Source organism: Pygoscelis adeliae, unplaced genomic scaffold (assembly GCF_000699105.1).
Source record: "Pygoscelis adeliae isolate BGI_AS28 unplaced genomic scaffold, ASM69910v1 Scaffold63, whole genome shotgun sequence".
NCBI classification, from domain to species: domain Eukaryota; kingdom Metazoa; phylum Chordata; class Aves; order Sphenisciformes; family Spheniscidae; genus Pygoscelis; species Pygoscelis adeliae.
The window spans coordinates 4,764,767-4,790,542 of NW_008824414.1; positions in this window are offsets into that span (position 1 = coordinate 4,764,767).

The window sequence follows — 25,776 nt, forward strand, 5'->3', positions numbered from 1 at the left end:
TTCCCTAAACTTTTGTTCTGTGTTAAACAGCTGCTGCCTTTTATTCAGACCTGGGTGGAGTTCAGTGATTTATCTTAAGTTGTGAAGCTACTCTAAGACAACTCATGAAGGGCTCAGCAAAAACAGTTTCTTAATGGGAAGTAATTTTCCAATCAACATAGAACTGTAGTAATATATTGGAGTATCCTTTGATGTAGCTTAAGACATATGGTTGCCGAATAAGAATGCCTAATTGTATAGGTATCACTGTATCTAGCGGAGGAACGATTTTGACTAGCTTCTAAGGTGTTTTGAGATACTTTTGACTGAAATTTAAATTCAAGATGATATCATATAATGAAAATGGAGACATGCGCCATAAGCATAATTATATCTCTCTAGTTGTAAATATTTATATAACAATAGTGCAAAGGCCAAATCTAGTTATGTGCTTTTATTCCAGTTGGTCCAAACATTCAAGGGAAAACTAGTTCTTCAGCAGTTCTAGGAAGAGTTTATTTGTCGAATTATAAATAAGCCTTTAGAGGAATTAAGATCACCTTTCTAACATGGATTTTTTTTCTTATTTATTCGTTTCAAATATTTCACTCTAATTTTTTTTTTTTTATGGTATCCCATGAAATCTCTTGTGCTTCTAAAAAGAAAAAAAGCCACTTTTATGTGAAAGTTTCTGTTGGAAAACATGCTTTTAATTTAAAAGAAAGGTACAGGTGAGTTTTAAAGGCCTAGGGAAGGGACATTGTCTGCTAGGTATCTCTCTTAACATATGGGCTGAATTACTCAGCAAAGAATTGAAGCACACTGTTTCAGATTGGTTACGGTGGTAAAAACTGCCTTGCGCTGCTCTGCAGAAGAGGGATGGATAAAATGCTCTTTGAACAGTCAAGATTTTTTAAAAATGTCAGTGCAGAGGGCTTGCATTTGTATTTGGCTTTCTAGACCTGCCTCTTGACCTTCTAATTACTTTATTTGAAACAGCACTGAGGGTATAATAAAACTGGAGGTTGTCTCTCGTTTGCTTTATCATAAATTAAAGCTGTTAGTTTGGTGAGGTGAAAGTAGAGGCAGAGTGTTCATTACTGCTCAAGTGACGGCTTGTCAATAGCACTGCCTTTTAGTTTGTTCTAGTCAGCACTTGCTGTGCATTTTGTTGGACCACTGGGAAATAAATACAACAAGATTATACATTTGGAATACCACAAGAGTTCATGAAGGGAAAAAAAAAACCCCAAATGATAAATTATACACTTGGTAGAAAGTGACATGCTATCTTGTGCTATTAACAACCAGAGATAATTGCAGCGAATTGTAATTGCAGTTTGCAACTTACAGTACAGTGTGTCCAGCATCAATCTTAATAGCAACAAAGCAATTTATATTAAAAGTTAATTCACTTGGTAAGTTTCGGCTGTATACAAGGGAGCTAACAGATGTAGCTCTTCAGAAAGTTCAAAGGCATTTGGAACATGGAGAGAAATGCTAATGTGGTAAGCCTTAGAGAAATATTGCGTTACTACTTGTAATGAAAACAAATGTATGCCATTATATCCCAGTTTGTGTTTATTTAATAAACTATACGGTTTTGTACATTGAAGAAATTGTGTTCCTGAATGTAACAAAACCAGATTTTTACTATAGATTACACAAGAATAGTAATTATATATGTATAGAGAAAATGGGGCCTAGATTTCCATGTATTTGAGTCGATATTCACTTAATCCTTTTATGAGACAGTACGAAAATGTGTGTGTGTATGTGTTGATATTTATTAAATCTAGCACTTTATTCTGGAATTGTTTGCTAGTGCCCAGGGTATTTTGCAAGGTTGCCTGGTTATAATTGTTCTAGATTTTGAGCTATATCTTTAATCTGGTTTAACTGACATGAAACTTTATTTTGCGAAAGCCTAACGTCCCTTCTAATGGAGATGATAATCTTACTTTCACTGACCGCCTAGTGGTGCCCTAACGTCTGGAAGAGATTCTGCATACCACTGACTTCTGTTATGCAGGCTACATCACATTTACTTGAACAGGTATTACCATTTTCTCAGTGTTGCGGTCAGTCCTTGGCGTTCACCAAACGACAGAGAATTCCTTGAACTGCAGAGTCATGACCTAAACACTTACTGTTCTGCTATGGGATTGACTGCGTATTTGTGGGTGACCATCAATACAGTTTGAAAATTCAGGGTGAAAGTGCTGCCTTTTTGGATAGTTATTTGTCCAAGTATGAAAATCTCCAAATTAAAACATACTTAGATTTGCCTAATTGAATAACTGCTACCTTTTTTAGAATGGGGAAAACGCTGGGGGGGGAAGGGGGTGGAGGAGGAGGAGGTTTTACTTACTGTATCACCTTACACATCCAGACCTCATTCAGAGGATTCATCCAACACAGAAAGGAGTATCGTTCTTCATTTTGTACCATCATGCTTTTTCATAAATGTCTTATCCTTACGAGAGAGCAGAATTAGTTCATATATATAACTTGGGTAGATTCTCACCTAGTGTGAACTACTATAGTTCTACTGAATTCAGTGGAACAAAGACATTTAACACTAGCTAATGATTGATTCTTACAGGAGTTTTGGGAGTAGCTGAAAAGCTGGGCTGAGGCTATTTTTCTTTTTTATAACACTTTTTTTCATTGGGTAGGCAAGAATGTGCATTTCAGAACCAAGAAACTTGCTTAGGTGTGTGTCATGGATCTTTACTCGTCTCTACTGAAGGAGATCCAGAGTTGCACTAAACTTCCTCTCTCTTATACAATATACTGGTGTGCTTCAGCCAGGGTTTTGGTCTAGGCTTCAGTAAAAATTTATCCTATTAAAAAGTACAGTCTTAAATTATTTGATCATTAGTGTTATAATGTAGAGGTAAACTAGCAATATTTAGTAGCAGACTTTTAAGTTTGGTGGTAAATACTTGGCTGGAATTTTCAGAATGGGATATAGAAAATAAAAAAAACTTTACCTTTTGCTGGTAATGAATTTTCTCCTGTAAAACAATGTACTATAGCTGACATAAGTTGGCATGAAAGGTAATTTGAGAAACTCAGTTTAGAAAGGTTATGTATAGTTTTCCATTTGTTTTAGCAAAAGCCATCTATAAATCTAAGGGGTGTTTTGACAGCCAGTCATTCTGGATGTACAGTATTCAATTAAAATTATATTTATTTTGTTTACTTTTCCATAGGTAAAAGCGGAATTGTTAAAAATATATAGTGATCTAATATTTTACTTATTTTTATCAGGAGCAAGCCTCTCTGCATATGTGACTATACTAACTAGTGTAATTCATTTTACAGAGAAGGGCATGTGGTGCTTCCTGTATATATTTATTTCATATGTCATAATAGGAATTGAGTTCTTTCCCTGTTTTTCTCCTTAGCTTTGTGACTGTTAGTGCATGGTCCATGCATTACTCTGTTAACAGAAGACCTACCCAAAACAACCCAAATCAAGTGAATCCTAAAATGTATGACTAATCTGTAACCCAGTTTACACTGCTGCAGAAGAATAGAGGGCAGCTGGGTACGGCGACGCGTAGCATCGCTGCTCCTGGCAGTGGGGAGCATCTGCCTTTCAGAGGCGGGTAGGGTGACATGGAGATAAACGCAGGACTAGTCATACTCGTTCAGACCAAGGATCCATCAAACTCTACCTCTTCCGTCTCCACGAGCGGCCGTATGCAGATGCCTAGGGAATAAGAAAAGGGCAGGTATAAATGGTACTTTACTCAGCCTCTAAGTATGAATGAAGGGGATTCTTATCTGTTAATGCAAGTGCCCCAACGTATGCAATGCTGTGCCTATGCTGGTGTGTTAGGTGGCTGTGCCAAGTAGCCTTGTAACGGTTAGAACTCTTGCACTGGGGCAGAGTGGCGACGTGGCTGGAAAGTGGCTCGCTTTCCCTGTCTTCCAGATAACACTAGCGATGCAGTAGCGGTGCATGAGGCTGGGTAGCAATGTCACAGTCTGGTATGGAGTAAGATTGCCTCGCAGGAGAAAGAATGGGAAAATACAACGATTCAAATATTTAAAAAGCTCAGCAATTGACACTTATTAATCTTTAATAAGATTTAATAATCTTACTAAAGGAGACAGGTTTTCACAGGAGTTCAAGTACCATGTATATATTTACTCTGCTTGTATATACATTCCATAAAAAGGCGTGCCTATCTTTTTCTCCAGGCACTCTTTGAGAAATGTCAAAAGTGCAATTATACAAATAGACTACTTGGGACCCTCCGTTCACCCAGTAATTAACTGCCAAATCATGATGTAGCCTCAAACCTTATTCCTAGTCTTTATTGTCTCCCACCAGAACAGTTAAATGGCCAGGCATCCAAATTATTGAGCCATTAGTAACTCTTCACCTGAAACAGAATTTTTTAATTTATTTTTTACACATGCATATCTATAGAAGAAAAATTTCTGAATATCAGTCTCATGAATTGGATGTGGCTTAGCGTTACCCTTTCTCTACAGAAATGATGTCACTTTGCCAGTTAATGAGTATGTTTAGCATTAATTTGTAGTATTAGCACCTACTAATACTGTAGTATAGCACCTACTACAGAGAAAAAGTTGCAAAGGATTAACAAAAGAAACGTAGTGTCAGGAATTTATTAATAATGAAAATGAGCAATATGAGAAAAGCCTGAAGAATTCTACCAGATACTGTAATGGAGTATGCCATGAAATACCTTTTGATGTAATTGAAATAATTTACAGTATTCCTGAAATAGAAAAAAGTAAGTAACAGAAGGATCCAGTATGTTATCCGCAGGACTTCTTCAAAACTGAAATATATTAGGCATAAGGAGAGGAACAGAAAGCAGAAGACTTATAACAAAGGTTAAATTGAAGATTTAGAGAAAAAGGACAAAGGTCATAAAACACACATGCAGGATGATCTACTTCTAGGAAAGAGGACTAGAGAAAGAAAGGCTTTAAAAAGATCTTTGTACAGAAGAAATGTTAATAAAACTGTAAAGCCACTGATGTATAAAACTGGAGAAAGGAGTAAGAATCTAAGGAACTTTACATTCTTCAACATGTTTTGAAAAATCACTTCGTTCTTTACATTTTTTCCTTATTTCTTAACAGAGCCACAGTAAAAACTATATGGTAAATGACTGTGAGACAACACTTGAATCACTTGAACATGTGAAAATAATCAGATCTGGATGACATTCATTTTGTAATCGGGAAGGATTTGACTAGCAACTCCTTTTTAAATATTAGGGTACTAGAACTAGATTAACTGACTTACAAGTGTAGTTTGGAAATAAAAGCAATAAGTTTAGATAGTTGTAAATGCTAAGTTCATATTATTTCTTTGCAACATTCAAAGAACTTGTGTGCGTTCAGGGAAATACTTGTACATTTTGGTACAAATTCAGTACTTTCTAAAATACAGTTTTGTATTTGTAGTCCTTCTGTAGTACTTTTTGGCAGCAGATCTCCGAATAATTTACAAAGAGGTAAATAACATTATCCTTCAGGAAACCGATGAACAGAGAAATGCAATAACTTATCCAAAGTGACGCTGAAGTATCATGGTGTGTTACTTTATTTAGTATTTTAAAATCATTCTTTCAAACAGTAAACCCAATGGTCTCATATTTGGATAGCATGCCATGTAACATAAATAAAAAATAGGTGATACAAGAAACAAGTTTACAGAAACCATTGTCTGAAAACAATTTACCGAAAGCATTTAGGCCATTCTTGCAAAATAAGGATGCATTAAAAAAAATTGAGATTCCTGTAAAGAATGTTAATGAGATCCTCTTCAAGCTTGAACCTAATTCTTGAGGGCAGGGGAGAAGAGAGTGAGAGTCTGTTTCTGTGGAGAATTTATTTTATTTTGGTGAAATAGTTGTTGAAGCTGTATTTCCAGTTCTTAGGACTTCTGTGGGGGAGAACAAGTCTAGCTCTGGTTACATCAAGACAAATGAAACTGGGCCAGGAAACCCAGTTCCTCCACCACTATAGTCTGTGAAAACAAGATCCAGCCTGAATACTTGGTGTGGTGTCTGTGCTAGAAAGAAGCACGAACAATTCTGGTAATGTAGTGAAAATAGGAATTTTGGGGTGGTGGGTTTTTTTTTTTTGGTGAAATATGTGAAACGGGTGAAGTTATTGAGAGCTAGATATTTACTGCAGTGCATTTGTTTTTCAGGATCACGAGTAGCTCTCTGATTTCAGGCATTATAAGAGAGATGTCAATGGGGATTTTTTTTTTTTTTCAAAGTAAACATACAGGTAGCAGGATTAAACGAAGAAAAGTTTAGGTTATTAAATAAAGTTCCAACACTCCTTACTTGCTCAAAATATTTGCAGCAAGTTCTATGAAGTAGAAAATGAAGGGAATGTGCCATGCAATTTTTCTTTAGCCTTTTTGCAATGCAACAGGGCAATCGATACAAATCTTTGCAGTAATCATATATTGATTTTCCTAGAATATAACTCCATTTAAAGCATTTTTATCCCCAGGAGTGAAAGCATTGGAGGCTATCAAAGGAGGAAGTAGCTTTCCTTGACCCCATCTGCAGTTCACATTGATTAACAGAGGCTAGGTAAAATAAATAAATATGTGTGAGAGAGAAGAAAGAAAAAAGAGTCACAGAAAGGTTAATACTGGCTGGAGAGAAACATAGTGCATTAGGGTTTCTGTAAAATTATTAGGTCAGGATAAGCTAACAAGTGACTTGGAGAAGGTGGATTCTTCATTAAGTCAGAGCCAAATATTACAATACCTGTTTTTCACTGACTGTGCGCAAATTTAAATAATGGGGAGCTTTCTAACGATCCACCCGTGTGCACATGCAGGTATCAGGATAGCAAAATTGAGTTGAAACTGGTAGGTTTTCACTTTACCCTGTAAAGGAAGGTCTGTTATGATATACTAAGTCTGGGACAAATTCCTAGTGAGTGCGCAGAGGTGGCGTTGAAAGAAGTTTGATGATTCCACGACACTGCATTTTCATTAACTGTAAAAATGCCACTGTTGTAGATAGTTTTTAAAAGCTGCAGCAACATGATAGATTTGTTTTATTTATTATTGAATTTTATGACATTATAAACAATGCAAGATATTCTTTTAATATCATTTTAGTAACACTGAAGCAAGTCCCGTCTCCTAGTGTAATGTGTTAAAGACAATTTTCAGTTTTTAACCACTCGTTTCATTCAGTGGAAGTGCAAAGTGGATGATACCGCATCTCATGCCAGTGTTATGTTCTGTAGTGTATTACTGCTACACGAGACAGTGAAACCAAGGTGATGCAATAGGTGGAGGCCATATGCCATAATTTTGGAATCAGATTTTTCCTCAAAGCCAGGGATATTTGGATTTCCTGATTCATCTTAGATGCCCTAAAAGTCGCTGCAGCCCATCCTATGCAGCCTTCAGCTCTGTACTTTCAGTCTGGCAGTTTTACCTCCTCTCCTGCCATTGACTTCTGTGATTTCCTGGCCCTTATCCTCCATTTCCTATGTTTTTGTGGCTGAAGCTAGATTCTCATAGATCAGCCTTTATTAAATTAAAAGGTGCGTGTAGCCTCATTATCCTTCTCGGCGCATTGCAGTTGATACTGTTTATTTTACCAGCAACTTCAGAGATTTTTTGCTTCAGGCAAAGCAACTACTACACATTGTCAGATAAAGTACCTTATCTGTCAGCAGCACTGTTGTGAATTAATCATAATTCAATAGGTTTACTAATCAAGATTTGAGATGAATGTTTTGATAGAGCAATCAGATTTGTCTAATCTATCATTACTTGACAGTCGCTTTAGGCAGAGTGCTAACTTGGCATTAGTACCTGGTTTTGATCAGTTTGGCATGGCCCCACCAGTCAGGAGCATCAGATTTTGCAGCGATGGACTTCTGCATAGATACTAATTATAGTTCTTTTTCAGTTTCGAGAGAGACTGGAGTGAACCTGAGATCAGGCAGCTCCCACCTATCCTGTAATGCATTATCAAAAATTTTTTGAACCAGGCTCACTTTGTAATTTTCACAAATAACAGAAGTACTCGGAGCTTGTTGATAAATCCGAGACGTGATTTATGATAGCATACGCAAATGTTGCTCAGAACTGAAAGGGTCACTGGAATAGAAAGGAGATAAACTTAATATATTGTTAAGTGTTGCTAATTATGAATCCAGTCACGTCTGATGTCACTAAAATTTGTTCTCTATTTTGCCCAGTTAAACATTCTTGGGGGTAATTTACAACATAGCTTGCAGCAGTTTGCTCAATTTGAAAGCATAAATGAAAGCTTTCATTGTATATTGACATATTTTTCTTGTTAAGCAATGTTTAAAGTACTGATACAAGGTGCTGTAATAGTGGGTTAGACTGCAAGTGCAAGTTTGGTACATTGTAGTCAATAATGCATTAGTGTGGGAAAATGAAGGAGAGAATTGATTTTTTTTTTTTTTTAACATGGGTGGAGTCTTGTCTCCATGTAGAAGAAGAAAAAAAAAAAACCTTCAAGCATCAATGGCTAAATATAGACCCTCATTCCCATTTAATTTAATTTTAGGGTATGTGTCAGTAGTATGAACACAATATATGTGTGGACCTCTAGTTTCATCATCAACTCAACGTACATTCTTTCCGTCACGCTAATCTCATGGTACTTGTGATTTTTGGGATCAGATAGCATTTACATGTTAATGTGATGCGAAGTCCGCTGTGGACTGTCCTCTGTACAGATGGTGGTTATAGGTGATGCTTGTTCTTGTGCAGCAGGCTACATAATGAGAATTATGTACCATTTAAATTCTGCTGGAGCCCTTAACGCAGAACTAAAACCGATCCCTTACCAGCAGGATGTAAACTCTTCTGCCTATGTACAGTTTCTCTCTTAATCATGTGAAAATTTGAAATACATTACGTAAAAGAAGAAGCCAAAAAGTACCAGTTCTCATATAGATATTCACCCCTAAGCCCAGAAAACAAAAATGTGCATGTGTAACATTTTATACAGCAGAAATTAGTTTCCAAATGTTTTTACTGTTCTGGTTATGAAGGAGTTTAGTACAGTGTAGTGGCAGCTTGCAGTGCTAATATTTTGCTAACAACAAGATGGGGTAGGAAATAGACTATCATTTTGTGATGAGCTCAGAAGACCACGGTATAAATATTTGTATTTGCTTGAGGTTAAATAAGCAATCATAATGCTAGATCTTTGTGGCCATGCTTTAGTTGCTTTCCTGCAGTTATCTATGAGCTCCTGCAGTTATCTGTATCTGGAAGCCCACTAACTTCCAGCATGCCTGCACAGATGCTTTCTGAAGTCCTAGTGCAAATACTACTTGAAAACTGCTATGGAGTAAGGATGCCAGTAGCACTAAGCACACAAGAGTATCAGCAGGCGAACTGAGTCAGAATCTAATGCTCATCCGATCTGTATTGAATCTATTGCAGACAGGACAATAACTCCTCTCAGTAATGATCAATGAGATACTCTCCTGGGTAACTTCAACACAAGTGAAATGCCTTCAGTATCTGCTGCACGTCAGAGAGAACTTTTGTGTGCCATCCTGTAACACAACACCGACTAGTAAAAAAAAAAAAAGTGATACTCAAATGCAAAGAAAAATGTACTTCTAATTTTACCTTTTTGGTTTTTTAGCATAGCCTGGCAAATTAAAGGGAAAAAACCCCACACACCACCTTTTTATGACTTCTGTTTTAAAAAGAATTTTTGTATTTTTGCCAGTCACTACTCTGCTAAAAGCCAAAGTGAATATTTTTAAAATACCATAGGCCGTTTCTATGAAGTGATGAGAATTACGTGGACTTTGCCACCACAGGATTCCTTCTGATATCCTGTCAACAGTCTCATGCCCTGCATTTACTGCTGTGCTCAAATCCCATCTCTCCATAACATTTAAAAGGAGTAATGAAAGGGCATCCTTTCCAATATCAAAGTACTCTATTGTTTCATTTGCGCGCTGAACTGCTGTTGATTACTTTGCAAGTTCCCTCTACCTGGTAAACTGGGCAAGATTTTTTTCTATACCAATTTAGATAAGGAAAGCCTTTTGATGATCAATGAAGTACCATGTATGTAAAGTGGTTGATTAATTTTCCTTGCTTCCTCCATCAAATTCTGCAACTTAAAAATCCCATTCTGAGGTTCTCCGCTCACTCAAAACCCTGCTGCCTTGACAGCCACCTTTGACTTCATTTTCTTCTTGATAAAATCTATCATGACACGCAAGAGTGCCTTGCTCATATGTGAGATGAATGATGGTCCTGCATACTTACTACAATAACATGAGATTAACATAGATCAAAGATTTGCTAGAGTTATTAAGAGTAGGCAGCCTCCACATACTTAATTCGTCTGGATTTTTTCCCTTTTGCTAGTTAACATATCAAACTAATAAATAGCAATGAGTCATTCTGTTTTTTTCTTTAGAGTGCTAATAAATGTATTTGAGTTGACAGTTTTATAATGGTGAGGAGATAAAAAATGTTCTTGGTAAAAAGATGCTCCATGTGAATACTTGTATGCATTTTCTGTTCACATGGTCATATATATAACACCTGTGTGATCCCTCAAGCAATTCAGTCACTCATTTTTCCTGCCAATTTGCTTGCTTCATTTTGATCTATGTTTGCTATCATTTGTCAACTGACACCTTTAGCATGTTTTCACATCAGTTGTTTTGAGAACATGAATGCTGATAATTGCATCAGTACTGCCCCATTGCAGGAGGATAGACTAGACAGTCACCTGGGACTGTTTTTTAACAGTTATTTAACAGTTATTAATTTCAGATTTTCATGTGTTGGAAAATTGCTGGTTGCTTATCCATTTTTCTCATTGCAGATTTGTAGCCAGTAACTAGAACTCCTTCATTAAGTGCATGTCCTCATGGCTTCAGTATTGGAGCTCGGTGGTTGGGTGTCTTCCCCAGTTGTACATGTCTTGCCTCCTCTCATATAGATGTCAAAGACCTAAAGAACGGTTCAGGTTTCCTGTGCCTCAGTTAGTCTCAACTACCTTAGCTCAGAACAGAATTCCCCAGAGTTTGTGCATGCACATGACCGCCCTCTCTGCGTTACCAAATTTGCATGAAAGAACAGTCTACCTTTATCATGACTTACTGAGATTCCTTAAGGGCTTCATGCAAATATTCTTTATGGTGTGAGGCATTCCTTATCGTTTCTGTCTCTTTCTCATTACCATGATAGTTCCATCATGTGGATCCAGCTGCTGGTTGTTCGTTCTTTCTTTCTGTGAGGGCAGTCCTCGCTCTAGCACTCACTTTTACAAAGGAGCACAGGTGAGATCTAGACAGTAATTGTGGTTCCCATTTCATATACAGCTTTGCACAAACAAAGTTTCCCAGAAGACTCTTTGCCAAAATTAATTTTCATTTTAGTCAACTCATTCACCTAGTTTTCTTCCCCAAACCTCCTGCTTTGAGGATGGAAACACTTGATGCAAGGAGTAACTTGTCTTTCTGTGTACATGGGACTAAACGTTTCACCCAACTGTTATCTTTTTATTTAGACAAAGATCTAAAGACATCATGAAATAAGCCAGAAACTCATAGAAACAGAATCATGTCATCTTAACAGAAACACATTTCATATCTGTAACCAGTAGGTGAAGCTCCATGACACAAGTCTTAAATAAAACAAGAATTGTTCCAGTAGCATTAAACAGTGCTACTGCTTTAAAAGAGACTTACCCCAAAGGGCTTATTACCACAATTTTCCAAGTCCTTAATTTATTATGTGCTCCATGTTTTACTACCTTTCCCAGATTTTAGTTATCTCAGCCCCACTTTTGAGTGCTGAAAGGTCAAAAGGTGCACTGCAAAGGCTGTGAACATAAAGGCACATCAAATGCTAAAATGTTTAGACTATTTGAAAACAAGGAATAAAATATAAAGCTGTTTATTTTTGAAGTGCTTGTGCATATTTTAGAATCCAGCATAAAACCTCTTTAAACATTATAGTGCATAACTAACATTTAACTTTTTATCTATGCATTTTTTCATGAATGTCTAGAACAGGATTTACTGGAAGTTCAGTATGAGTGTTATAGCAAAAGGTCTGTCAGGTTTTCAGCCTGAAATCTAAATATGTGGTGTGGTTTTTTCTTATTTTTGGTTTGGGTTTTGTTGTTGTTTTTTTACTAAAATTTCTTTTTTAGTGTGTCTCCCACAAGGAAACAAAGTGATAAGGTATTCACAACAAAAATGCAACTTCTTGTGCAGTCTGCAAACATCTAGATGTATATGTATTATAAGGGAGACACAATTTTGTTATTTAAAAATATACATCTTACATTTATGTAGCACCTTTTATCCCCAGGGATCCCAAAGTACTTCAGAAAACTCTTATATGTTGGATTATCTAGCATACAAATAGAGTATTGGTACCTGTGGAACAGAACACAGTGGCCTTTTAAAGAAGTAAGATTTTTTTTTTTTTCTTTAGAAAATATGGATGCAAAAGATAGTAAGCATCCAGGTCAACTGCCACTAAAGTCTTTCCATTGATTTTGATGGGAGGTACACAAGAAAAAAATCAGGAAATGTCACCATTTTATTTGTCAGATTAAAAAAGAAAAGCACTTCCCATTCTTCCTTCAAAAAAATCTGTAATTTTACAGAATCACTTGTATACTGCTTAAGATTGCAGATCCTGAAGAGGCTTTTTAAGCCATTTCAGTTTAACTTCAGCTGCACTTACCTAAATTCAGGAATATTTTCCATTGTAAATGAGTAGACTTTAGTTAGTGAAGAAACTGGAGTTTGACTAGGAGGAGAATGGATGCTGTTATTTTGAAGAAAAATATGACTATAATATTAAAACCCAATCTTGCTTGCATTGGCAGTGAACAGAAATTATGGTGGTGATTTTGATGGGCTTTGAATAAATAAAAAAAAAATTAACCTATCTTTCTCTGTATAGATGTAGTGTGTGGTGATATGCAGAAGAAATGCTTCCAAGGCTTTTAGAGGGAAAGAAAGTGGAAATAGTTTTCCTTATTAACCTAGGCAGTTTCCTTATTTCACTTCTGGACAGGCCCTGGTTAGACTCCACCCCCACCCCACCCACCCCCGTTGCTATTTTTGGATAGATTTAACTTTCAAAAAACACAGATGCCCAAGGCTGTACCTCTGAATGCGCATGCAAACAACTGTAGCAAGGTGTATGAATCTAAAATTCACCTCTAGGACTTAACAGCTGCTGGTTTTCATCTAAAAGCAGACATGCCTGATGTTGTTAGCGCAGCCAGGGAAAACTGACGGTCTCAGTTGCAAGTCGTGCCATTTCACATGGAAATTGCTCTGAAACCAAAAATGTGGTCTTTTCAGAAAATCTGCCCCTCAAAGTTTTTGTTTACGCTGTCCAGCTCCTGCATCTGGGTAGGCGATAGGCACTCCAGGGTTTGCATTAGAGGTGCTGTTGGCACAAAGAGGCAGAAAGTGGAGTTGCTGCTGGTGGTCGGTTACTGCTGCCGTCAAGATTGGGGCTGTAACTGAAATGGCGGCGCTAAGCTTGTCTGGACGTAGAAGTGGTTGGCTATGGTTTAAAGCCACCGGTACCAATTTTACACTGCTAGTACTGGCTGTGCTTCAATCAGGAGCCTGAGTCAGACCCCAGTGTGGTTTTGCCTTTCTTATCGGTATTCTTTGTCACCTTAGCAGCTACTGTAGTCTGACAGGCCCTGCTAAACTGGGAATGGTACCAACAGCAGTGAATGGTTTCGGGGTTTTTGTTCAGTATATGAATATTTGCAGTCACGGTTGCTGTGTGTAAAATATTTCATAATTCTGAGTCATAATAAGTACTGGAATATGTTGTGGTAGATCAAAAAAATCATCCTTAGCATTATCACTCAATGGTAATACAAGCCGTGTTAACTCTTTTCTAGAAAAAATGTGCTTGTATCCTTTATCAAGAACATATGGTCTTGATGAAGACCTCTGATAATATACAGTACATTATCATTCTTAAAAACACATTTCACTTTATTTGTCATAATAACCATTTGTTGGAAGAGACCTGAAAAATACTCTTCTCAAAGTCCAGTGGATTTATCTTAGCTGTGAGAAACTTGGTCCACACAGCAACAGTAGCCAGCCCATGCACATTTTTAGCTCCTGGGAAACATCTCAGTGAAAGAGCTTTCTAACTTCTGATGTAAAGTTTTTGCTTAAGAAACATCACTTTTCTTGGCAGTTGCATGAATGAGTTTAAATTTTGTCATTAAAATACTGAGATTAATTTGTTTCATTTGACTAAAAATGTCAACAACGTTGATTACATTTAGACCTTTTTCAGTCTAAAGTAAGTGGTAAATATTTTTGTAAATGAATTAATCGGTTGTTAAGTGAACTTACAAATGTAAAAGCAAGTAGAGTTAATTTGTTTCTTACCCTATTGGCCGTCTTGCTAATAGTCACCATCACTTCGTAGTATGAGTCACAAAGAATCTAGGGACTTTCAGTCTGGAAAACCATGTTGGCATTCTAGTATGATCTTTTTAAGTAAGTGTTTGGCTTGGGAATGTTTCTCAGCTTCGGCGCCCAACATCTCTTCCTCAAAATCCCCTCCGAAGTTAAGTTTTAAATCATGATTAGACTTTATGGTTTAATGTGTTTTGGTTGCCTTTGCAGCCTCTGGATGCGTTAACAGGGTGGAGTGGAAGTGGAATAATTACTTAATGTTATTATACAGAATGTAAAGAACCAGACTCTGAAAAGTTGTGATTCTTTTTTTCTAAATCCTACTCCTTACAAAAGCGGGGGTGGGGGTGGAATAAGGCAACCATTGCTATGGTAAATAATTTGAGAAATATCCATAATTATGCCTTATCCATTTCATTGATTTCATGCAAACTAATGGCTTTGGTGTGTATGTTTTTAGTAAGGCTGGATGGGTCTCATAAGAAATTAATATGCTTTGGAAGATGTCCAAAACTTAGAGAATGCCTTTTTTTTTTTAACACCAGTTAAATATTCTATAGTTAAAATAGGTAGCAACTGAGTGTTGATTAGGGTAGGATAAATCAGAACAAACATGGATAACTTGCTTGTGTTCTGCATGGGCAAAATTTCAAGTCAATAATAAAATATTGTTAATCAGTGGATTGATTTGACCATAAAGCAGTTGTATATTGATTCAACTGAAGCATTAAATTTGAACATTGTCATCTCTGGGTGTGTCAGATCTGAAGGCTACATTGCAAGCTATGAATTCCGCAGTATTGATAGTAATCAGAGAAGGGGATTTTTAAAGGAGATATCCACCCTCTACAGAATGGAAAGGGTAAAAAGTTCTCTAATGAATATGATGCAAGATGATCAAAGCAGATCATCAAAGTAAGCAGTAGCTACTGTACCAGCCATATCTCTGCTAACGGCTCTTGCTGTCTGCCTGTCACTGAACTGTAGAGAGAGGGAGGGGAAAAGTAGTTCAGAGGACAAAGTAACATGGTGGGGAGGTCATTTTCCCAGACACGTTCATGATATTCAAGTCCCTGGGTCATATCTGACACCATAGGTTGGAGTATTATGCTGTAATTTTAGATGTATGGCTTTTACTGAGCTAGAAGTTGTATTGTAGTTCAGGAGATACGCTGAGGTCCAGGTTTAATTCTCCAGGAGGTACTACCTGGCATAATGTTTGGTGCGTTGATATGAGCCGTACATTGATTCAGAACCAAAAGCTTTGTCAGTCATTGTGAACAGCTGATCTTTTCTTCTTAGCAGTGGGTTTTCATCAAGTGATCTTTTCTGATGAAGAAACTGAACTGAGTTTAGAGGACTAATTTTTAATTTCAAAATAAAAGGACGTCTGAGTTAGGGCACGAGGGAAGATGTCTTCTCTTTGCCTTTTTAGCACCTCCCCGGTTCATTGGAATATGTTTATTAGTTCTCTGAAGACTGAAAAGGCTTTGAATTGTCAGTGGCACATGTACTCACACATAGAAATCTGAGAGAAGCTGAAACTTTTTTTGTTTTGACTGGCACTTGCAAGACATCAGCTAAGTAAAATGCAGTATATAATGCAGTGTGTAGCTGTGAACAATTTCCTCCTCCTTGTTTTGTGTTCATATTTTATTTACTATATCTTGCTCTCAGTGCTCCAAATAATCTTAAAATAAATCTGATCCTATTTGATAAGAAGACCAACAGTTTCTTCCCTTCTTCTCTCTTCTAATCAAATCAAATACCTTATCAACCTAAAAATAATCAGAGCAAGTCTCTTGAGAATTCCCCACAGCCATTACGTGACTTTGCCCAGAACGCTTCCTCAACTCTTAGGGAGAAGGGAATGCCAGGGGAAAAAAACTGCCAATAATCTGGCTTCAAAGAAAGAGATCTCACTCGCTTACCAGTGTTGCTTCTCTTAGGCATTCCTTCTGTGTTCAGTTGCAGCAGTTGTTACCGTGGGCAGATGAAAAAGAGAGAAAGGGCATTTAGACAGGTAATTTCCCCCAAGCTTTAGAAATCTACAGGACAAACTGCATTTTAAAATGTGCTTAGAAGACAGCAATAAGTATAAATTTCCATTGCGAAGCTTTGCGATATTTAGAGAACCATCACTTAGCAAACAAATTGCGCGCTGGCTACCATTTCCAAATAGACTTATTATAGATATGAAACATTATGGAACTGTCATTGCCATGTTTTCTATGCTAAATGAAGTAATCATTCAGCAGAAAACAAAACCAAACAAAAGCAGGTGGTGTGGTGTCCGTTGCTAGCTAGGAAAGCTATGAAGCATGCCAGAGCAGCTTCAATAAGCAGAAAAGTTCTGTGATATCGTAACCCAGTAATGTTGTATTGCATGGTTACACATCTCAAATGAAGTCGGAACAATTAAAGATTGAAAGACTGTTTTTTAATTTTTTTTTTAAATCTATGCGCATTATAATAACATATAGAACTCCATCTCTAATGGGGGTAACATTGTGTATGGTGATGAACAGATGCCTAAGTGCCTGAAATTAAATGAAATGAATGGTCCCTTCTGTAGTCGCAGACCGTAAAGAAAAGAGACAGAGACTTATTCAAGGCCATATAGTGAGTTCCTGGCAATGCCAAGGTGAAGCGTTACCATCTTCTGAATCCTAATCCAGAGCGCGCTCTGCTAGAGCTCAGTGCCTACCTTCTGTGGAGAGATGCTCCAGCATGCATACAGGTACAGGCCAGCGCTTTGATTTATGAGCTCTGGGCATATTTGAATGGTACTATAGGTGTAGGATGCAAATTATTACATTTTTACTTTTATAAAATATAACTCACCAAAAGACATGAACTGAATGTGAAAACTAGCCATTTTATTGATGAGTGCTTATTTCCTGGTTTGGGCTCAGTAAAAACAACAGTGAGGGCCAAGTGATGTGATCACCATTAAGTGTAGTAATTCGTCTGAAATTATTTTCTCATTGTGATTCTGAAAACGTGACAGAATAGGAAGAGGGGACAACTTACACCTGCTTTTAATAATGCATTTTAACATTGACACGTGAAAGAAAATCTCCATTTGAGCTCTGAGGTTGAAAGCTATTTCATAGCAAAAGGAAGCGAGTTGTTTGCATCGGTTTCTTACTACAGAATGTTTAAAGCAGCAGAAACTAAATTAATAAAACCGCGTGAAATAAATACAAATGTGTTGAAGGGATTTGGGAGATGCAATTTGTGAATGAGTCTATATGAGGACAGAAATGAGACCTGTAGTATTGGGTACAAATTGTTCCCTAGGCTGCAAGCTGCTTTTTAGGTCCATATGCTTCTCTCATCCACATATACAAAGAAATCTGTGCACAGGGGAGGAGAGAAATGTGGTTTGTGAATCGAGAGCTTGAGTACACATAAACACTGTACTATTAGCACAGCCCAAGACCAAAGGTATTGCAAATTAATTGAGCAAAAAAATTTGTGTACAGTTGGCATGTCTGTTCTTACATGAATCAGAAGGAAGAGTTGGGCAGAGATCCTTTTAGGAAGAAAAGAAAAACATATGTTAGTTATTGTATTGAGAGGATGTTTTTATGAGAAAAGGGGATGCTGCTTCATTAATAACTCTGACATGTCACACCAATTCTGGTAGGTCTGATAGATTAAACATGAACCTCTCATTATTCAAGCAGCTGAAATGTATTGGCTGCTTCACCCACCTAATATTTATTCCTTGCACAGTATAACTACAAAATTGACATCTTCTTTTAAAATTGTTTGGCTGTAATAAATATAAAACTTTCACCACTGATGTAAAGCATTGCTAGCTGGCATCGTTTCCTATCCCTTTTTAATTATTCTTGACACTGTGGAGAAACATCTAATATAAATCTGTAATGTGCTCTGATGACAAACTACACGGCTGGAAGACCATGTAATCTCTCCACAATTAATTAAAGTGCACAGAGCTTTCTCTTCCCCCCCCCCCTTTTTTTTTCTTTTTTTTTTTTTTTCTTTTTTTCCACCCCCCCCCCAGCAACCAGATGCTACTGACTGGCTCAAATAACTTTGCTGTCAACTGTAAAAAATTAAGATCCAAACCCTAAGAAAGGTACTTAAATAAAGAAACCAGATGCCAGGTTATTTTCTGATATTATGGCATACATCTTGGTGGAAGGCACTATTGTTCAACATCTGTAGCTTTACATACTTAATTACTCACATAACTTAGCAAATCTGTCGGCAGTTTATTTCCACAAGTATCTGTCACTTCAGCAAATCCTTTATTAAAAATTGAATGATGCCAATCAGTGTGAATAGTTCACCAGCACTCCTAGAGCAACTAAATTAAGGAGGATTTGGCTGCTGTTTGTTCAATGGGCATATCCTTTTGTTTTTGAATGGGTGTGAATCTCCTTCAGAAGAGCTTCAGCTCCGTGCTAGAAACAGTTAGCAATGCCGCTAGGCTCATAGGACACATGGAGTTGATCAAATGCAAATTAATAACAATTTTTAGGCAACATAAGAATGTTGTTGTAGCATTTACTGACTGTAATAATGGAATCCACTGTACATCCACTGTAACCTGTGGATGGAAGACAGGTTAATGAAAGGTGTTTATTAAATATTACTGTACCACCATATGACTTTTGGTGGTGAAGTCTATAGCCACAGGAAACTGCAGGTGCAGGTTAATTTGCAAGATAGCAGCTAAAGTTCAGATACTATTAATTAAAGTTAACAAGAAAAAATTGCATAACCGCACTCTGATTTTTCATAGACATTACAGTATAAACAAAAATCACCTCAATGTTGTTATTTAACATGGATATTTTTAGATAAATGTTTGGAATATGTTAATGTATTTTCTGCTGTGTCTGTCGAAATAGAATAAAATGGATGGTATGCTAGTGTCAGTGGTTTTCCTACCAGCCTAGCAAGTGTATTTAGACCAAGAAAGTAAAATGTTTTGGGGTTACAGTTATTTGGAGAAACTCCACTATGCTTCATTATTTATCAGTTAAGGTTGTTTTATTAGTTAAAAAGAGTTTTTCAAGAATCATAAAATAAATTCCTGTTGCTGTTAGTGGAGTCTTTTGCGGGTGGAATGTGCAACTGTTGTGACAAGCAGAGAGGGAGTTTCCTATCTCCTGCACATCTGCTACGTGCAATGCAGCCTTGCTCTTTGTGCTGCTCTATGCACAGTACCAACTGCAGGGCAGATGTCATAACAATTGAGCTCTCTAGGATTAACAGCATTGTATAATAAGTATTTAGTCATGGAAATAACAATAAAGATATAACTTAACTATCTTTGTCGACTATGTAGTACTGATGGTTTAGGACGCAGTGGAAGGTCTGTGGTTCTGTTGTGTTTTGGAGCGGTTTCTTTTTATGAAATAGCGTTAGTGTTTGTGAACTGTTCTCTGACTCACTAACTTTCCAGTTCGCGTTTCACTTTATGTCACCATTCACTCACTCCTCACAAATAATAGAAATCAATAGGTTTACAGTACATTTCCTTGCTGCATGGCGTATTTCTTAAAAGAATTTTACTACTGTTGCTAGAGTCGGTGGATTTTTTTTTTTCTCCTGCTACTGGACAGTTGGCACAACTAGAACCTAAACTACGCTGCACTTGTTCATGCTCTTGAAGAGAGGCCACCTCCTGCCTAGCAAAAAGCACTGACTTATCAGCTTCATAAGCATTCTGATTGAGCACACAGTGTTTCCACCGAAACATTTTAAAAATGGAACAGTCAAACTACAGAGTAGTTTGTAAATGGGGAATGTGGATGCAATGTGGTGGTTTAAATCCATGTAAAACTGATACAAACAATGTATAAGCTTTTCTGCGCTGATTATTTTTGCTGTGTTCTTTAACATACTTTGTGTTCTATCAAGGGGTTTAGTGTATTCTCAATGATTACATTTTTTGAATCATTTTATTTGGGGTTATATACAACATAATCATGTTATTTATACTTGCATTATAGTTGAGGGATTTGAAACTGTGTTACAAACTATGGATCAAATTTCACTATCAAGTACCTCCAAGAAATCCCATTAGTTTCACCCATTTTAATGGGCTGTAACTGAGAGCATGTAGAGATCCATATGAATGCCTTTACATGCAAGACACTTCTTGAAACCATTTGGACGGCAGCCACTCCTATGGCAGAACACAGCAAGGTTGCAGTGGGCTGCTCAGCACTGAACAGCGTGGAGCAGGCGGGGGCGTTCTCTCTAAAGAAAACGCGTAAGGAATAAAGCTAGGTGGCATAAAACGTGGGTATTAAAAACATTCCAGTTTGGGCAAAATCAACATTCTAAGGGTACAGTGAGCGCCAGGGGATTTTAGTGACCACAAATGGTTGGGAACTTGGTTTTATGTCTCATCTGACCAACAGTTTATGGCGCGCTGTGGTTTTTGCTTTTCTGTAACAACATGTTTCTTGGATCGTTTAAAGTATTTGGCTTGCAACACCTCTGAGGCATGGGTTAGCTCGCAGTAATGCATACTTTGATGTGTCTTATTGTTAAATTATATAGTGCATACAATATTTCATTTTATTTAATACAAATCATTTTTATTTACTTAAAAGGAGCAAGCTGTCTTATTATATGTGTTTGGCTTAGAAACAAAGGAATTATATTCTTTTAAAAGGTGTTTTATGTTTTATGGTTACTGAGAGAATACATGGCCTTTTAATAGGCATTTATATAAGTGGGATCCATGTCTCCACTCTATTATATGTTTTCAAATAATTAAAAGTGCTATACAAATGCCATATGATAGCCTTACAAAAAAAGAGGGAAAACCCATGTGGTTTAAGATGTCAGGAAAAAAAAGAAATCCTGTTTCTTGGGGAGGGGAGGAGGCAGAAAGGTTTATTAGGGTAATTTAATTTCTACTGATGCTACAAACATGCATGGGATGAGGATGTGGGAGTTCAAATGTAGACGCTGCTTGTACTGTTCCCTACAGTGACCTGTTCTTCATTGAGACAGTCAATTGACACAGACGCCAGTGCATTTATTACTGAGTCTACTGTAAATGAGACTTTCAGTCTTGCCAGGGATAGATATTTTTCCTGTGTTCACCACTATCACACATCACGTTCGAGGGAGGGGGAAAAAGAACTTTTAAAACAATAATATCAAACAACTTGGAAAAAAATGTTAAATATTACCATATGAAGAACTGATTAAATTTGTATGGTTTTCTTTCAGTAAAAATTGATATGTGATGAAACACAGTGCAGCTGGATAACTTGTTTTGGCTAACGTTCCAGTGTTCTCTGATCTCTTTACCCAGCTATATATAAAAAAAGAAACCATATCAGCATTCTTGTTCCTATTGTACAAGCTCTGACATAAATGCCCCCTTTTCATTTACCCCTTACCATCTGGACTGTAAAAAAAACTTAACATGAGTTTGCCAGTGAGGTAGTTTATCTACATATCTTCGTCATATTCAGACCTACTCTCAAATATCATTTTTGTAAGTCTACTCATCGCAGTTTTCATGCATTTAATTTGAAAAACTACTGTACTTGGGTATTTCCAGTTCAGCAATGCTAGGGAACCAATGGGCAGACGCCGCTCATGTTTCCTTTTTGGTGTAGCCCAGAGGCAAGTATGTCCTGATAGCTGGGAACCGAAGACGAGGTCTCGTATTTAGAAGTTGTCTTGTTCTGTCCTTCACATTCCATGGGCTCTTATACGCGGTCATTAATTAGTGAAAATGCCACAATGTTTAGGTACCTCTTCCTGTTTTGTCACAATACTATTTTTTCTTTGTTTGTGTATATACTGGGTTTACGATCGCGGTATTGGTAGTGTGTTGAAGAAACTCAGGAGCAGTTCTTCCATGACAATAACACTTTCAAACAATGAACTAATTTTTTAAAAGCATAAAACTCTGTTAAAGTCATAAACTTATGCTCATCAATATCAGAGGTGATTTTAAAATTCATATTCCCTATGAATATTCCTCAGTACCTGACATGCAGGAGTGTGAATTTAGGCTAGTTTGCTTATTTTAAATTCCTTTCTTCAGCCAAATGTCCTTATATTGCAGGCTTTTTGGCTGGCACAGGAAGATCAGACTTCCTGCTCGTTGATGTAGATAGAATTTTTCTTTTATTTTGGGAGTGGCAGGGGGTTGCTACAAAGTTTAATTTTCCATTTTGTTAACTAAGAACATATGCCAAGGGTCTTGGACTCTCTGAAGTACTGACTGACATAAAATATAATGGCAATCCTGCATGGGCTGGAGCTGGAGAATCTTGGATATTGTCCCACTAGATACTGGAAGACTGCAGATTTTTTTAACTGGGATAGATAGCATGGGTAATTTGCTCTTCACTTTGGCACACTCTGTTTAATTGCAACTACAGCAGAGCAAAACCATCTGCTAAAGTGATCAAGGTCGGAGTTTTTGAGTTATGAATGTTAGAGAAAGTCATAGATACAGTTCTTCTTGTCATTTCTTGTGGTGGAACCCCACAGAGATATACCCTATTCTTGGTATATAGTGGTTGTCTCTGTTGTTTGATAAGTGCCAACCATGTGTTCCATCCTACTGCCAGCCCTGTACTACTGCAGCTGCTAGCACACTGTGCTGCTTCTGCTTGCTCTGTTTGTCAGTGTTGTTCCTAACTCTTCCATATTTTTCAAGGGTGTTTGATGCAACACTGTGTTGGAAAATAGGAAAAAACTAAGAAAAGTTTCATGACCATTGTAGGCTCTAGTTAGGGACCACGCAAACTGGACCGTCTAGAGCTATGAGGTTTTCCATACTTTGTAACAACAAAGCTCTATTTCAGCCCTTTCCGTTGGCTTTTGCTGCTATCGGAGAGAACGTTTTTTTCTTATGAAAACCTTGTACCTGTGGAATCCTTGGACTGTCGGTGAGGACTGCAGAAAGAATGATTCCTCTGTTCTTGTGTTTGCTACTGTGCATCATTCTGCGATGACTTCCAAACTGTACTTCATTCTAAAACATAAGCTTGCTCTGCAAACATCTCCATGGATTTTTCTTTTTTTTTTTCCTATTTAGAATACCACACTTTTCTATAAAAGAACACACCTTTCCTTAAAAAAAAAAAATCTATAAACACCCCAATAGAGAATTAAAGAAGAATAGGGATTTATATCCCTGCAAAAATTATCTAGATTAAAAAGGAAATGCCTGCAGTTAATATACTATTAATACTCTAATTCTACAGCAGCCTTTCCATTCCTATTAATTTAATTCTCAGTAAATGCTAATGAACCTTTATATTAAAATAGATAATTTTTCTGCTTCAAGTGAAGAGGAGTTATTATTGTTTATTGAATGGCAGGACAGAAAAGATTTCAATGTGCATTTTATCTCCAAAATACTAATGGCAGAATTCAGACATTCTGATGACGTTCTTGTGTTTAGCCTTCCTGAATGTGATTGTTATATAAGGATATTATACCTCCTTTTTGTCACTGCTAGCACTGCACAATTATACACGTGTGGATTTTTTACGCTCAGAGTTCATACTGTAAAACTCAGAAGTATTACAGAACCTACCTTTCTTGTCCAAACCCTTAACCATGGAAATGAAGGCTGATATCCTAAAAGAAACAGTCAGTAACTTCCACTCTTTGAACAAAATTCTGATCCAATTGTAGGCATTTTCTGTGCCTATAAAGAAAGATCACGGCTTTTTATGCCCTTTAAAACTTGCTTGTTTCATTTTTCTATCTTATCATTGCTACCATAGCTCTCTTTCTGTTCATATCAGTTAATGCCACATTTGTGGTGCCAACTTAACTTTCGAGGGTAAAGAGTATCTTAGTCATAAGAATATAAAAACTGCTATGAAAGTTCAGGTGAAAGGTCCACCTAATTCAATCTGAACTGTGCTCAGTTTTGAAAGCTTAGAGAAAGAGTGGAGAGAGATGATGCTGGAAGTCAAAAAAAACGGTTTTCCACATCTCAACCTTACTGGACATTTAGCAGAAGAAGATCTGCTATAACTAAGTTGGAGATAAATTTTTGAAATACAATAGAACACTGTAAAAATCACTTAAAAATTCACATACAATCCTGTGCCCATAATTTAATTCCCATGTGCATGTATTAATTCTGATTTCAGCATGGCCTGATATATGTGCTGAGTTCTGACAGCCTAAAATTAGAATTTCAGTTTGTACAAATAAAAACAAATTATTTAATAGATGTACAGAACTGAGTAAGCAATTATATATGTTCTGTGATACCTTCGTTCACACAAGAGGAATGCTATATCATGTTCTCTATAGTAAGGTTCACTCTTACACTCTTATAGCATAAGAAATGGACTTCATAAAGTCAGTAATTTTTGCAAGGCTCAATAGCTTCTTTCTGTGAGAGCATTGTCTCCTCTGTAAACAGTAGATTATAAAAGAACAAAAAAATCCTCAGAATTACTGCCACCCCCAAAAACACACTCTGTTGCCCTAAAACCCAGCCAAGCAAAGCACTGTATGCGCGTGTGTATGGAATGATATGTTTTCATTGGAAAATAAATTCAATTTTTAGACTATTTTAGAATACCTGTTACATTTTTTCCTTTAAATAACATCCATCCATAAGTATAACTCATTGGAAGGAACATTTTTGAAAATGGTATCTATGTGGTGCTTAACTTCTGAGAAGTGGCTACTGCCTGAGCTTTGTGGCTACTCCCTTTTTTTTATTCTAACATACTGATTCTGATGTGATACGGAGACAGCAGAAATGACCCGGAGAAGGTACGAATCAGCTAAAACAAAGGAAAGCAAGTGCAAGCAAACAGTAAAAGAAGTATTCTTCTACCAGTTCAAAGTCCTGTCCATCTGCTCTTAATTTATCATCATGCAGAGGTTGGATCTTTCACTGCTGTTAGGCCACGCAATGAATCAAATCCTGTTTCCTGATTTCCACCATTCTAAGTTATGGTCCTAGGAAATGGAATTCTGCAGTTTCTTGCCTCTCTTCATCACAGCTGGAGGAAAAGAATGAGGTGAAGAGAGGAAGATGGCAGTGTAGACTCTTCACTTGGAACCTGCCTAGGTCCCTAACTTGGGCTTGCAAAAGCATTGACTTCTTGTATGTCTTTGTCAGCCTTTCGGTAGGGGCTTTCTGTGGCCATCGTGTACTTCTGTATTTGTATATGACTGTGAAGAATTTGTCTTATTTTTGCTAGATTCTATCCAATATTTTAATGGTATTTCATAGAAATTAAGGTGAAAATGTTCTATGGCTGAATAAAAAAGAAACCCCAGATGGCTTGCTTCATGCATTACTTAGCT